The sequence below is a fragment of the Prunus mume genome, linkage group LG3, assembly GCF_029339155.1.
Source record: "Prunus mume cultivar Tortuosa linkage group LG3, ASM2933915v1, whole genome shotgun sequence".
Lineage (NCBI taxonomy): Eukaryota > Viridiplantae > Streptophyta > Magnoliopsida > Rosales > Rosaceae > Prunus > Prunus mume.
Genome location: NC_142700.1, coordinates 29,064,612 through 29,080,904, shown reverse-complemented (window position 1 = coordinate 29,080,904; position 16,293 = coordinate 29,064,612).

The following is a 16,293-nucleotide window of genomic DNA, read 5'->3' as shown; positions in this document are numbered from 1 at the left end:
CACCATATTTTGTTGTTCCCCAAGTTTTGGACTCAATCCGATATCAATTGGTCCATGAAATCGGACAATTCAGTTCATACGAAGTTCGTTCCTTAATGGAGTGGATAGTGTATTGCGTTGCTTTAGAGATTGGATTTCACTCAAAACCCACCAATAGACTCCTCCGACCATATTTCGTTGTTCCCCAAGTTTTGGACTCAATCCGATATCGTTTGGTCGAAGAAATCGGACAATTCAGGTTCGTACCAAGTTCGTTATGAAATCGAGTGCTTGGTATACTACATTGTTCTAGAGGGTGCATTTCACTCATATCCAACCAAATGACTCCTCCCACCATATTTTGATGTTCCCCAAATTTTGCACTCAATCCGATATCGATTGGTCGAAGAAATCAGACAATTCAGGTTCTTACCAAGTTCGTTATGAAATCGAGTGCTTGGTGTACTACATTGTTCTAGAGGGTGCATTTCACTCATATCCAACCCAATGACTCCTCCCACCATATTTTCATGTTCCCCAAATTTTGGACTCAATCCTATATCGATTGGTCCATGAAATCGGGTAATTCAGGTTCGAGAAAGTTCGTTCTGAAATGGAGTGGTTGGTGTATTGCGTAGTTCTAGAGATTGGATTTCACTCAAAACCCGCCAAATGACTCCTCCCACCATATTTTGATATTCCCCAAGTTTTGGACTCAATCTGATATCGATTGGTCCATGAAATCGGACAATTCAGGTTCGAAGTTCGTTATGAAATCGAGTGGTTGGTGTATTGCATAGTTCTACAGATTGGATTTCACTCAAAACCCACCAAATCACTTCTCCCACCATATCTTGATTTTCCCCTAGTTTTGGACTCAGTCCGATATCGATTGGTCCACGAAATCGACAATTGAGTTAAAAGTTCGTTATGAAATGGAGTGGTTGGTGTGTTGCATAGTTCTACAGATTGGATTTCACTCAAAACCCACCAAATGGATCCAACCACCATATTTCGACATTCCCCAAGTTTTGGACTCAATCCAATAACAATTGGTCTATTAAATTGGACAATTCAGGTTCGTACGAAGTTCGTTATGAAAATGGAGTGCTTGGTTTATTGCAAAGTTCTAGAGATTGGATTTCACTCAAAACCCACCAAATGGCTCCTCCCACCATATTTTGATGTTCCCCAAATTTTGGACTAAATCCGATATCGATTGGTCCATGAAATCGGACAATTCAGTTCGAAGTTCGTTCTGAATTGGAGTGGTTGGTGTATTGCATAGTTCTAGAGATTGGATTTCAATCAAACACCAAATGGTGCTTGCCACCGTATGTTAATGTTCCCCAAGTTTCGGACTCTATCCGATATCGATTGGCCCATGAAATCGGACAATTCAGATTCGTACGAAGTTCGTTCTGAAATGGAGTGGTTGGTGTATTGCATAGTTCTAGAGATTGGATTTCAATCAAACACTGAATGGCGCCTCCCGCCATATTTTGATGTTCCCCAAGTTTTGGACTCAATCGATATCGATTGGTCCATGAAATCGGACAATTGAGATTTGTACGAAGTTCGTTCTGAAATGGAGTGGTTGGTGTATTGCATAGGTTTAGCCATTGGATTTCCATCAAAACCCACCAAATGGCTCCTCCCTTCATATTTCGATGTTCCCCAAGTTTTGGACTCAATCCGATATCGATGGATCCATGAAATTGGACAATTCAGGTTGGTACAAACTTCGTTCTAAAATCGAGTGGTTGGTGTATTGCATAGTTCTAGAGATTGGATTTCACTAAAACCCCCAAATGGCGCGTCTCACCATATTTTGATGTTCCCCAAGTTTTGGACTCAATCCGATATCGATTGGTCCACGAAATCGGATAATTCAGGTTCGTGCCAAGTTCTTTCTGAAATAGAGTGGTTGGTGTATTGCATGGTTCTAGAGATTGGATTTCACTCAAAACCCGCCAAATGACAACTCCCACCATATTTGGATGTTCCCCAGGTTTTGGACTCAATCCGATATCGATTGATCCATGAAATCCGACAATTCAGGTTGGTACGAACTTCGTTCTGAAATCGAGTGGTTGGTGTATTGCATAGTTCTATAGATTGGATTTCACTCAAAACCCACCAAATGGCTCCTCCCACCATATTTTGATGTTCCCCAAGTTTTGGACTCAATCTGATATCGATTGGTCTACAAAATCGGACAATTCAGGTTCGTACCTTGTTCGTTCTGAAATGGAGTGGTTGGTGTATTGCATAGTTCTAGAGATTGGATTTTACTAAAAACCCGCCAAATGACAACTCCCACCGTATTTGGATGTTGTTATTAGAATGTTAACTCGCAATTGTACGGGCCAATTAGTAATATAGCAAGACAAGTACGAGGTCGAGCACCGAGAAGTTAAAGTTAGTTATGTACTTAGATTACCCAATTCAGGAAAGTAGGAGGTTAAGTCTAAAACAGAATTTAAGGCAAGAGTGATTGTAATTGTTGAACAAATGAGGCAAAATGAAATTTCAAACAAAAGCAAAGTGAGCAAATGTAACAAATAGTGTTTTTGTAATGGAAAACAGATTGGGAGACTAGGGCATTCGATTCACCATAATTCAATTCTAGGTTATAAGGAGTCAAGTGACAAGTCTAATTCGGATTCAAAGATTGATTCTAGCTAAAGTATGATTAGGCCATGGTGTCTGGTCCTAACCTTGTGTTCCTAATTCCCTAACTTGATCATTTGTTGTCTAACCTAAATTAAGCATTAGGAACTCATTAAGCATAGAAGAAAAATTTAAACAACCAAGCATGTATCTAATCCCTGTTGTCGAATGTCCATACATATTTTTCTTATTCATAGTTCAATTCGAATCAAAGCATGGTGTCTACTCTTGATTCAAACCAAGATAGCTAATATACAAGTTCTAATGGTGATCAATCATCCAAACAAGCATATTAACTGACAAGCATAATGAATAAGAACATGAATCATGAATCAAACTTGAAACTCAAAACTTCAACTTATAAACCCAGAATATTCATGTTAGGTGACATCGAAGTCCTAGTTATGAATTTAGCTACTCATAATGGAAATGAAACTTAAAGCAGAAATGAGAAAACATAATGAATGTAATAAGAGTGGAAAACCCATTTCAAGTTACTTGTGGTGTCCAAGGCTTCTCCAAGTGCTTCTCCACACCTAATGCTGCTCCAAGAGCTTCCTTACATCTAGAGTATGGCAACTAAAGAGGTGATTTGGGATGAGTTTGGGTGAGTGGTGATGGCAGAGAAAGAGGAAATTCGTAGGAAATGGAAGGAAGGCTTGTTGGAGCTGTTTTGGTGATTTGGGACTGAATGAAGTGTTTGGGGAAGGATGGGAGTGTTAGAGGATGGCTGAAGTGAATTTTAGGCTGAATGGAGTGACTCCTTGAATGAGTGTGCATCACTCTATTTATAGAGTGCAAATTCGTGTTCCCCCTTTGGTGAAGCACACCCATTCCTAGTTCCCATTTGTTTGAGCTGCCCATTAGGTTCCCATGCTGTTGATTTGATGTGTAGCCCATGCCTTTAGGAATGTCAGCTGCCCATGCCTCTTGGAATGTCAGCTGCCCATGCCTTCTGAAGTTTCCATGTCGCCTTGTCAAGACATGGCTCAAACAAATAGTTGCATTCCTGAGCATAGTGTGCATTTTGATGGGCTCACGGATTAGGTTGACTTAATCAATTGATACATTTGAGTAGTCCATCTTGAAGTTCAGACTCTCATCTTTCCAAGCACATATTATATGGGCCAATCAAAGTAGGGAGAAAGACGTTAAGGCCGAAATGAGTTGCCAACCCAGTCTGCTCATTTTTGCACAATTTTGCATCTTTTCTTGTCCAAAGGCACCATTGCTACCTAAGGCTCAATGAACTGAATGATAAACAGAAAAGGGATTAAAAGCACACGTTTGACTCAATAACATAACCAAATCATAAGTTAGAAGGGTACAAAATGATATGCAATTGTGAACTGATCAGATGTTCCCCAAGTTTTTGACTCAATCCAATATCGATTGCTCCCTGAAATCGGACAATTCAGTTTGTACGAAGTTCGTTATGAAATCGACCGATTGGTGTATTGCATAGTTCTAGAGATTGGATTTCACTCAAACACCAAATGACTCCTTCCACCATATTTTGAAGTTCGCCAAGTTTTGGAATCAATCCAATATCGATTGGTCCATCAAATCGGACAATTGAGGTTCGTACGAAGTTCGTTCAAAAATGGAGTGGATGGTGTATTGCATAGTTCTAGAGATTGGATTTCACTAAAAACCCACCAAATGACTCCTCCCACCATATTTTGATGCTCCCCAAGTTTTGGACTCAATCCGATATCGATTGGTCTATGAAATCGACAATTCAGTTCACGAAGTTCGTTCCGAAATGGAGTGGTTGGTGTATTGCATAGTTCTAGAGATTGGATTTCACTTAAAACCCGCCAAATGACTCCTCCCGACATATTTTGATGTTCCCCAAGTTTTGGACTCAATCCGATATCGATTGGTCCATGAAATGGGACAATTCAGTTGTTATGAACTTCGTCTGAAATCGAGTAGTCGGTGTATTGCGTAGTTCTAGAGATTGGATTTCACTCAAAACCCCCACAATGCCTCCTCCAACAATATGTCGATGTTCCCCAAGTTTTGGACTCAATCCAATATCGATTGGTCCATGAAATCGGACAATTCAGTTCGTACGAAGTTCGTTCTGAAATGGAGTGGTTGGTGTATTGCACAATTCTAGAGATTGGATTTCAATCAAAACCCACCAAATGGAGCCTCTCATCATATTTTGATGTTCCCCAAGTTTTGGACTCAATTCGATATCGGTTGGTCCATGAAATCGGACAATTCAGGTTCGTATGAAGTTCGCTCTTTAATGGTGTGGTTGGTGTATTGCACAGTTTTAGCCATTGGATTTCAATCAAATCCCACCATATGACTCCTCCCACTGTATTTTGATGTTCCCTAAGTTTTAGGCTCAATCCGATACCGATTGTTCCATGAAATGGGACCGTTCAGGTTGGTACGAAGTTCGTTATGAAATCGAGTGGTTGGTGTATTGCACAGTTCTAGAGATTATATTTCACTCAAAACCTGCCAAATGACTTCTCCCACCATATTTTGATGTTCCACAAGTTTTGGACTCAATCCGATATAGATTGGTCCATGAAATTGGACAATTCAGGTTCGTACAAAGTTCGTTCTGAAATGGAGTGGTTGATGTACTGCATAGTTCTAGAGTTTGGATTTCACTCAAAACCCGCCAAATGACAACTCCCACCGTATTTTGATGTTCCCCAAGTTTTGGACTCAATTCGATATCTATGGTTCCTGAGATCGGACAATTGAGTTAAAGAGTTCGTTATGAAATCGAGTGGTTGGTGTATTGCATAGTTCTAGAGTTTAGATTTCACTCAAAACCCATCAAATGACTCCTCCCACCATATTTTGATGCTCCCCAAGTTTTGGACTCAATCTGATATGGATTGGTCCTTGAAATTGGACAATTTAGGTTCGTGCGAAGTTCGTTGTGAAATGGAGTGGTTGGTGTATTGCATTGTTCTAGAGATTGGATTTCACTCAAACCCGCCAAATGACTCATCCCACCATATTTTGATGTTCCCCAAGTTTTGGGCTCAATCCGATATCGATTGGTTCATGAAATCTCACAATACAGTTCGTTCAAGTTCGTTCTGAAATGGAGTGGTTGGTGTATTGCATTGTTCTAGAGATTGGATTTCACTCAAAACACGCCAAATGCCTCATCCCACAACATTTTGATGTTTCCCAAGTTTGGGCTCAATCCGATATCGATCGGTCCATGAAATTGGACAATTCAAGTTCGTATGAAGTTCGTTATGAAATTTAGTGGTTGGTGTGTTGCATAGTTCTATAGATTGGATTTTACTCAAAACCCGCCAAATGACTCCTCCCACCATATTTTGATGTTCCCCAAGTTTTGGACTCAATCCGATATCGATCGGTCCTTGAAATCGGACAATTCAAGTTCGTACGAAGTTCATTATGAAATTTAGTGGTTGGTGTGTTGTATAGTTCTAGAGATTGGATTTCACTCAAAACCCACCAAATGACTCCTCCCACCATATTTTGATGTTGTAGGGGTCTTTTTATTCCAAAGACTCGAATGGGCTTGGGCTTACAAAAGAGAAACATGCGTGAAATTTCCCTTTGTGCAGTTCAAGGATCAAGCCCCAAGAGTGTTTTGAAAGGGTATTTGTGCCTTTGGGAAACACCTTGGTCTTCTTCACCAACGAAGCCAACATTTGCTTACAAATAAATTTTTAGGCTTGGCATGAGAGCTTGTGGCATGGTAGTGAGTATTCGTGAGGTTAGCATGAGAGAGAGAAGGCTTGGGTTTCCTATGAGAACGAAGCTTTGAGAGAGATGAAGCTTGCTCTCTAAATCTGTGTTGTGGAAAGAGAGGTAGAAGATGAAAGCATGGGTGTCTTTAGCATATTTCCAGTGATTGACGAAAGTCGAGCTTCAGGTGGCTTGACAGAGGGGAAAAATGGAAGCAATGGAAGAACAAGGCTTGAAATCGAAGGGTTACAGAGATGAGAGATGATGCTTGCTCTCTCTGGATGTGGGTTTTGAGAGAGATAAAAGAGGAAGATGGAAGAACAAAGCATGAAATTGAAGGGTCCAAAGGGGATGCCTGCCTTCGATGAATTCTCCTGGTTGCTAGGAGGCTTGAAACAACCAAGATGAGTTGTTTTTGCTGGGTAGGAACTGGCTCCTTTTATAGGCGCTGAGAATCTTAATTTTGTCAAGCTTTCCTCCCTCTTTTCTTCACTTTCCTCCATTTAGTCTTGTTTGGTGAAACTTCTCTAGCCTGAGCATGTAGGCATGAAGCTTTTTGGAGTTCCAAGGCCCTCAGGCAGCTGGACTTCTTCATGTGGGTGAGGAGCCACCCACTTTTGTTTCTTGTTTTCTCACCAAAGCTTGAAGAGGAAAGAATGGGTAAGGGTGCTTGGTCAAAAAGGTGATCAACACATGGGTTTGCTTGGTTTTGCTGGTTTGGCTTTGATATGGTTTTAACAGAGATGCTTGATGTTTTAAACTATGCTAGGCTAGACTATTGGTATTTTGTTTCCAGCGGCCTGTGAGTTACCTTTGATTTCATTTGCTAGAAGCTTTGGTGATGTGGGATTTTTTATGGGCTATGGCTATTGGACATTTTTTAAAGATGTTTGGGCCTTTTCTTAAGGTGATGAGCTATTGAGTTTTCTCTCATGCTTGCTCATATGTTTGGACTCAAGATATGGGCTTGAGTTTTGGTGCTCCCAAGTAGCCCAAAACTTCCACTCCTTGGACCATCAATGGGCCTCGTGAATACTCATAACCATCCATACCACATCTGCCCAAAGCAAGCCCTGCATTAGCGTGGCTTGGGCCCACTTAAGCTTGTAGCGTGGCGTGTTGCTTATTTGTTTGGCGTTGCATGTGTGCAAGTGCATGAACTTTTGCATGCCCAAATCGAGTTTCTTCTCGATAAGGTATTGCATTGGGCCGAGAACTTATTTGGGCGAAGCGTGGATTTTTTTCGGGCCTCAACAGATGTTCCCCAAGTTTTGGACTCAATCCGATATGGATTGGTCATTGAAATTGGACAATTCAGGTTCGTACGAAGTTCATCCCGAAATGGAGTGGTTGGTGTATTGCATAGTTCTAGAGATTGGATTTCACTCAAAACTCGCAAATGACTCCTCCCACCATATTTTGTTGTTCCCAAGTTTTGGACTCAATCCGAAATCGATTGGTCCATGAAATCGGACAATTCAGTTCGCAGTTCGTTCAAATGGAGTGGTTGGTGTATTGCATAGTTCTAGAGATTGGATTTCACTCAAAACCCTCGAAATGACTCCTCCCACCCTATTTTGTTCTTCCCCAAGTTTTGGACTCAATCCGACATCGATTGGTCCATGAAATCGGACAATTCAGGTTCGTATGAAGTTCGTTATGAAATGGAGTGGTTGGAGTATTGCATAGTTCTAGAGATTGGATTTTACTCAAAACCCGCCAAATGATTCCTCCCACCATATTTTGATGTTCCCTAAGATTTGGGCTCAATCCGATATCGATTGGTCCATGAAATCTGACAATACAGGTTCGTATGATGTTTGTTCGGAAATGGAGTGGTTTGTGTATTGCACAGTTCTAGAGATTGGATTTCACTCAAAACCTGAAAAATGATAACTCCCACCATATCGATTGGTCCATGAAATCGGACAATTCAGGGTCGTACGAAGTTCATCCCAAATGGAGTGGTTGGTGTATTGCATAGTTCTAGAGATTGGATTTCACTCAAAACCCGCGAAATGACTCCTCCCACCATATTTTGTTGTTTCCTAAGTTTTGGACTCAATCCGACATCGATTGGTCCATGAAATCGGACATTTCAGGTTCGTTATGAAATGGAGTGATTGGTGTATTGCATAGTTCTAAAGATTGGCCTTCACTCAAAACCCGCCAAATGATTCCTCCCACCATATTTTGATGTTCCCCAAGTTTTGGGCTCAATCCGATATCGATTGGTCCATGAAATCTGACAATACAGTTCGTAGGATGTTCGTCTGCTCAAATGGAGTGGTTTGTGTAATGCATAGTTCTAGAGATTGGTTTTCACTCAAAACCAGCCAAATGACTCCTCCCACCGTCTTTTGATGTTCCCCAAGTTTTGGGCTCAATCCGATATCGATTGGTCCATGAAATCTGACAATACAGGTTCGTACGATGTTCGTTGTGAAATGGAGTGGTTGGTTTATTGTATAGTTCTGGAGATTGGATCGCACTCAAAACCCGGTAAATGAACTCCTCCCACCATATTTTGATGTTCCCCAGGTTTTGGACTAAATCCGATATCGATTGGTCCATGAAATCGGACAATTCAGGTTTGTACAAATTTCATTATGAAATCGAGTGGTTGGTGTATTGCATAGTTCTAGAGTTCGGATTTCACTCAAAACCCATCAAATGAATCCTCCCACCATACTTTGATGCTCCCCAAGTTTTGGACTCCATCTGATATGGATTGGTCCTTGAAATTGACAATTGATTCATAAGTTCGTTCAAAAGGAGTGGTTTGTGTTTTCCATGTTCTAGAGATTGGATTTCACCAAAACCCTCCAAATGACTCCTTCCACCATATTATGGTGTTCTGAAGTTTTGACTCAATCCAGATCGATTGGTCCATCAAATCGGACAATTCAGTGCTCGCACGAAGTTCGTTCTGAAAGGGAGTGGTTGGTGTATTGCATAGTTCTAGAGATTGGATTTCACTCAAAACCCGCAAATGACTCCTCCCGCCATATTTTGTTGTTCCCCAAGTTTTGGACTCAATCTGATATCAATTGGTCCATGAAATCGGACAATTCAGTTCGCACGAAGTTCGCATGAAATGGAGCGGTTGGTGTATTGCATAGTTCTAGAGATGGATTTCCCTCAAAACCCGCCAAGTGACTCCTCCCACCATCTTTTGATGTTCCCCAAGTTTTGGGCTCAATCCGATATCGATTGTCCGTGAAATCTAACAATACAGTTCGAACGATGTTCGTTGTGAAATGGAGTGGTTGGTGTATTGCATAGTTCGAGATTGGATCTCACTCAAAACCCGCCAAATGAATTCTCCCCCCATATTTTGATGTTCCCCAAGTTTTGGCCTCAATCCGATATCGATTGGTCCATGAAATTAGACAATTTAGGTTCGTACGAATTTCGTTATGAAATGGAGTGGTTGGTGTTTTGCATAGTTCTAGGATTGGATTTCACTCAAAACACGGCAAATGACTCCTCCCACCGTATTTTGATGTTCCCAAGTTTTGACTCAATCCGATATCGATTAGTCCACTAAATCGATAATTCAGTTCGACGGTTTGTTCTAAAATGGAGTGGTTAGTGTATTGCATAGTTCGAGATTGGCTTTCACCAAAACCCGGCAAATGACTCCTCCCACCATAATTTGATGTTCCCTGTGTTGGACTCAATCTGATATCGATTGGTCCATGAAATCTGACAATTCAGTTCGAATTTCGTGCTCAAATGGAGTGGTTGGTGTATTGCATAGTTCGAGATTGCCTTTCACTCAAAACCCTCCAAACGACTCCTCCCACCATATTTTGTTGTTCCCCAAGTTTTGGGCTCAATCCAATATCGATTGGTCCATGAAATCGACAATACAGTTCACGATGTTCGTTCTAAAATGGAGAAGAAGCGATTGCACAGCTCTGAGATTGGTTTCACTCAAAACCCGGCAAATGACTCCCACCATATTTTGATGTTCCTTAGGTTTTGGACTCAATCTGATATCGATTGGTCCATGAAATTAGACAATTAAGGTTCGTACGAATTTCGTTCTGAAATGGGGTGGTTGGTGTTTTGCATAGTTCTAGGATTGAATTTCACTCAAAACACGGCAAATGACTCCTCCCTCCGTATTTTGATGTTCCCAAGTTTTGGACTCAATCCGATATCGATTGGTCCACGAAATCGCATAATTGAGTTAAATAGTTCGCTCAAATGGAGTGGTTAGTGTATTGCATAGTTCTGGAGATTGGCTTTCGCTGAAAACCCGGCAAATGACTCCTCCCACCATAATTTGATGTTCCCCAGTGTTGGACTCAATCCGATATCGATTTGTCCATGAAATCGGACAATTCAGTTCGCATTTAATTTGTTCAAATGGAGTGGTTGGTGTATTGCATAGTTCTGGAGATTGCCTTTCACTCAAAACTCTCCAAATGACTCCTCCCACCATATTTTGATGTTCCCCAAGTTTTGGGCTCAATCCGATATCGATTGGTCCATGAACTTTGATAATACAGGTTCTTACGATGTTCGTTCTGAAATGGAGTAGTTACCGTATTTCACAGTTCTGGAGATTGGCTTTCACTCAAAACCCGGCAAATGACTCCTCCCACCATATTTTGATGTTCCTTAAGTTTTGGACTCAATCCGATATCGATTGGTCCCCGAAATTAGACAATTAAGGTTCGATTTACGAATTTCCTTCAAATGGGGTGGTTGGTGTTTTGCATAGTTCTAGGATTGGATTTCACTCAAAACACGCCAAATGACTCCTCCCACCATATTTTGATGTTCCCCAAGTTTTGGACTCAATCCGATATCGATTGGTCCATGAAATCGACAATTCAGTTCATACGAATTTCGTTTCGAACTGGAGTGGTTGGTGTTTTGCACAGTTCTAGAGATTGGATTTCACTCAAAACCCTCCAAATGACTCCTCCCACCATATTATGATGTTCCGCAATTTTTGGACTCAATCCGATATCGATTGGTCCATGAAATCGGAAAATTCGTGTTCGACGATGTTCGCTCCGAAGGGGTGGTCGTGTATTGCATAGTTCTAGAGATTGGATTTCACTCAAAACCCACCAAATCACTCCTGCCACCATATTTTGATGTTCCCCAAGTTTTGAACTCAATCCGATACCGATTGGTCCATGAAATGGGACAATTCAGGTTGGTACAAAGTTCGTTATGAAATCGAGTGGTTGGTGTATGGCATAGTTCTAGAGATTGGATTTCACTCAAAGCACACCAAATGCCTCCTCCCACAATATTTTGTTGTTTCCCAAGTTTTGGACTCAATCCGATATCGATCAATCCATGAAATAGGACAAGGCAGGTTCGTACGAATTTGTTATGAAATTTAGTGGTTGGTGTGTTGCATTGTTCTAGAGATTTGATTTCTTTCAAAACCCGCCAAGTGACTTCTCCCACCATAATTTGACGTTCCCCAAGTTTTGACTCAACTCCGATATCGATTGGTCCATGAAATCGGACAATTCATGTTCATACGAAGTTCGTTTTGAAATGGAGTGGTTGGTGTATTGCATAGTTCTAGAGATTGGATTTCACTCAAAACTAGCGACATCACTCCTCCCACCATATTTTGATGTTCCCCAAGTTTTGGACTCAATCCGATATCGATTGGTCCATGAAATCGGACAATTCAGGTTCGTACGAAGTTCGTTATGAAATGGAGTGGTTGGTGTATTGTAGTTCTAGAACTTGGATTTCAATCAAAACCAACCAAATGGCGCCCAAGCATATTGTGATCTGCCCTAAGTTTTGGACTCAATCCGATATCGATTGCTCCACGAAATCGCATAATTGAGGTTCGTTAAGTTCGTTCTGAAATGGAGTTGTTAGTGTATTGCATAGTTCTGGAGATTGGCTTTCACTCAAAACCCAGCAAATGACTCCTCGCACCATATTATCACCTCACGCAAGTTTTGGCCTCAATCCGATATCGATTGGTCAATGAAATCGATAATTCAGTTCACGAAGTTCGCTCGAAGGGAGTTGTTGATGTATTGCATAGTTCCAGAGATTCGATTTCACTCAAAACCCACCAAATCACTCCTACAACCATATTTTGATGATCCCCAACTTTTGGACACAATCCGATACCGATTGGTCCATGAAATGGGAGAATTCAGTGTTGGTAATGGTTCGTTATGAAATCGAGTGGTTGGTGTATTGCATAGTTCTAGAGATTGGATTTCACTCAAAACCCCCAAAACCACTCCTCCCACCATATTTTAATGTTCCCCAAGTTTTGAACTCAATCCGATATCGATTGGTCCATGAAATCAGATAATTCATGTTCGTACGAAGTTCGTTCAAATGGAGTGGTTGGTGTATTGCATTGTTCTGGAGATTGGATTTCACTCAAAACACGCCAAATGCCTCCTCCCACAATATTTTGATGTTTGCCAAGTTTTGGACTCAATCCGATACCGATTCGTCCATGAAATGAGACAATTCAGGTTGGCATGAAGTTCGTTATGAAATCGAGTGGTTGGTGTATTGTGTAGTTCTAGAGATTGGATTTCACTCAAAACCCCCGAAATGGCTCCTCCCACCATATTTTGATGTTGCCCAACTTTTGGAATCAATCCGATATCGATTGGTCCATGAAATCGGACAATTTAGGTTCGTACGAAGTTCGTTATGAAATGGAGTGGTTGGTGTATTGTGTAGTTCTAGAAATTGGATTTCAATCAAAACTCACCAAATGGCTCGTCCAACCATAATTTGATGTGCCCCAAGTTTTGGACTCAATCCGATATCGATTGGTCCACGAAACCGGACAATTGAGGTTCGTACGAAGTTCGTGCTCAAATGGACTTGTTAGTGTATTGCATAGTTCTGGAGATTGGCTTTCACTCAAAACCCGGCAAATGACTCCTCCCACCATATTTTGATGTTCCCTGTTTTGGTCTCAATCCGATATCGATTGGTCCATAAAATCGGACAATTCAGTTCGCATTTAATTTCATTCTAAAATGAAGTGGTTGGTGTATTGCATAGTTCTAGAGATTGGATTTCACTCAAAACACGCCAAATGACTCCTCCCACCATATTTTATTGCATAGATCTAAAGATTGGATTTCACTCAAAACCTGCCAAATGATAACTCCCACCATATTTTGATGTTCCCCAAGTTTTGGACTCCATCCGATATCGATTGGTCCATTTACATCGGACAATTCAGTTGAAGTTCGCTCAAATGGAGTGGTGTATTGCATAGTTCGAGATTGGCTTACACTCAAAATCCGCAAATGATTCCACCCACCATATTTTGATGTTCCCCAAGTTTTGGACTCAATCCGATTTCGATTAGTCCATGAAATCGGACAATTAGTTCGAATTTTGTTCGTAAATGAAGTGATTGGTGTATTGCATAGTTCTCGAGATTGGCTCTCACTGTAACCCGCAAATGACTCTTCCCACCATATTTTGATGTTCCCCTGTGTTTTGGAATCAATCCGATATCGATTGGTCCTTGAAATTGATAATTCAGTGTTTGTACGAAGTTCGTTCAAATGGAGTGGTTGGTGTTTTGCATAGTTCTAGAGATTGATTTCACTCAAAACCCTCCTCCCACCATATTATGATGTTCCGCAAGTTTTGGACTCAATCCGATATCAATTGGTCCATGAAATCGGACAATTCTGTTCAGACGAAGTTCATGTGATATGGAGTGGTTGGTGCATTGCATAGTTCTAGAGATTGGATTTCATTCAAAACCCAGCAAATGACTCCTCCCACCATATTTTGATGTTCCCCAAGTTTTGGGCTCAATCCGATATCGATTGGTCCATGAAATCGACAATGCAGGTTCACGATGTTCTGCTCAAATGGAGTGGTTTGTGTATTGCATAGTTGTAGGGATTGGATTTCACTCAAAACCTGCCAAATGACAACTCCCACCATATTTTGGTGTTCCCAAGTTTTGGACTCAACTCCGATATCGATTGGTCCATGAAATCGACAATTCAGTTTGTACGAATTTCATTCTGAAATGGAGTGGTTGGTGTATTGCATAGTTTTACCCATTAGATTTCAATCAAACCCACCAAATTGGCTCCTCCCACCATATTTTGATGTTGACCAAGTTTTGGACTCAATCCGATATCGATTGGTCCATGAAATCGACAATTCATGTTCAGACGATTTCGCTCAAATGGAGTGGTTGGTGTATTGCATAGTTCTAGAGATTGGATTTCACTCAAGACACGCCAAATGACTCCTCCCACCATATTTTGATGTTCCCGTGTTTAGGGATCAATCGATATCGATTGGTCCATGAAATTGACAATTCAGTTCGACAAGTTCCTTCCAAATGGAGTGGTAGGTGTTTGTATAGTTCGAGATTGATTTCACCTCAAAACCTCCAAGTGGCTCGCCCAACCATATTGTGATGTGCCCAAGTTTTGGACTCAATCCGATATCGATTGATCCACGAAATCGGACAATTCAGTTCGAGTTCTTCCTCAAATGGAGTGGTTGGTGTTTTGCAAAGTTCTAGAGATTGATTTCGCTCAAAACCTCCAAATGACTCCACCCACCATTTTGATGTTCCCAAGTTTTGGACTCAATCTGATATCGATTGGTCCAAATCGGACAATTCAAGTTCGTATGAAGTTCGTTATGAAATGGAGTGGTTGGTGTATTGCATAGTTCTAGAGATTGATTTCACTCAAAACACCCCAAATGACTCCTCCCACCATATTTTGATGTTCCCAAGTTTTGGACTCAATCCCATATCGATTGGTCCAAATCGGACAATTCAGTTCGAAGTTCGCTCAAATGGAGTGGTGGTGTATTGCATAGTTCTAGAGATTGGCTTTCACTCAAAACCCGGCAAATGACTCCTCCCACCATATTTTGATGTTCCTCCGGTCTTGGACTCAATCCGATATCAATTGGCCCATGAAATCGGACAATTTAGGTTCGTACGAAGTTCGCTTTGAAATGGAGCGGTCAGTGTGTTGCATAGTTCTAGAGATTGGCTTTCACTCAAAACCCGCAAATGACTCCTCCCACCATATTTTGATGTTCCCTGTTTTGGACTCAATCCGATATCGATTGGTCCGTGAAATCGCCAATTCAAGTTCGATCAATTTCATCTCAAATGGAGTGGTTGGTGTATTGCATAGTTCGAGATTGGCTTTCACTCAAAACCAAGCAATTGACTCCTCCCACCATATTTTCATGTTCCCCAGGTTTTGGAATCCATCCGATGTCGATTGGTCCATGAAATCGGACAATTCAGGTTCGTACGAAGTTCGTTATAAAAGGGAGTGGTTGGTGTATTGCATAGTTCTAGAGATTGGATTTCACTCAAACACCAAATCACTCCTACGACCATATTTTGATGTTCCCCAAGTTTTGGACTCAATCCGATACCAATTAGTCCATGGAATGGGACAATTCAGGTTGGTACGAAGTTCGTTATGCAATTGAGTGGTTGGACTATTGCATAGTTCTAGAGATTGGACTTCACTCAAAACCCCCAAAATGACTCCTCCCACCATATTTTGATGTTCCCCAACTTTTGGACTCAATCCGATATCGATTGGTCCATGAAATTGCACAATTCAGTTCGACAAGTTCGCTCAAATGGAGTGGTTGGTGTTATGCACAGTTCTAGAGACTGGATTTTCAAAACCCTCCTCCCAACATATTTTGATGTTCCCAAGTTTTGACTCAATTGATGTCGATTGGTCCACGAAATCGGACAATTCAGGTTCGCACGAAGTTCATTCTAAAATGGAGTTGTTAGTGTATTGCATAGTTCGAGATTGGCTTTCACTCAAGACCAGGCAAATGACTCCGCCCACCATATTTTGATGTTCCTGTGTTTTGGAATCAATCCAATATCGATTATGAAATTGACAATTCAGTTCGAAGTTCGCTCAAACGGAG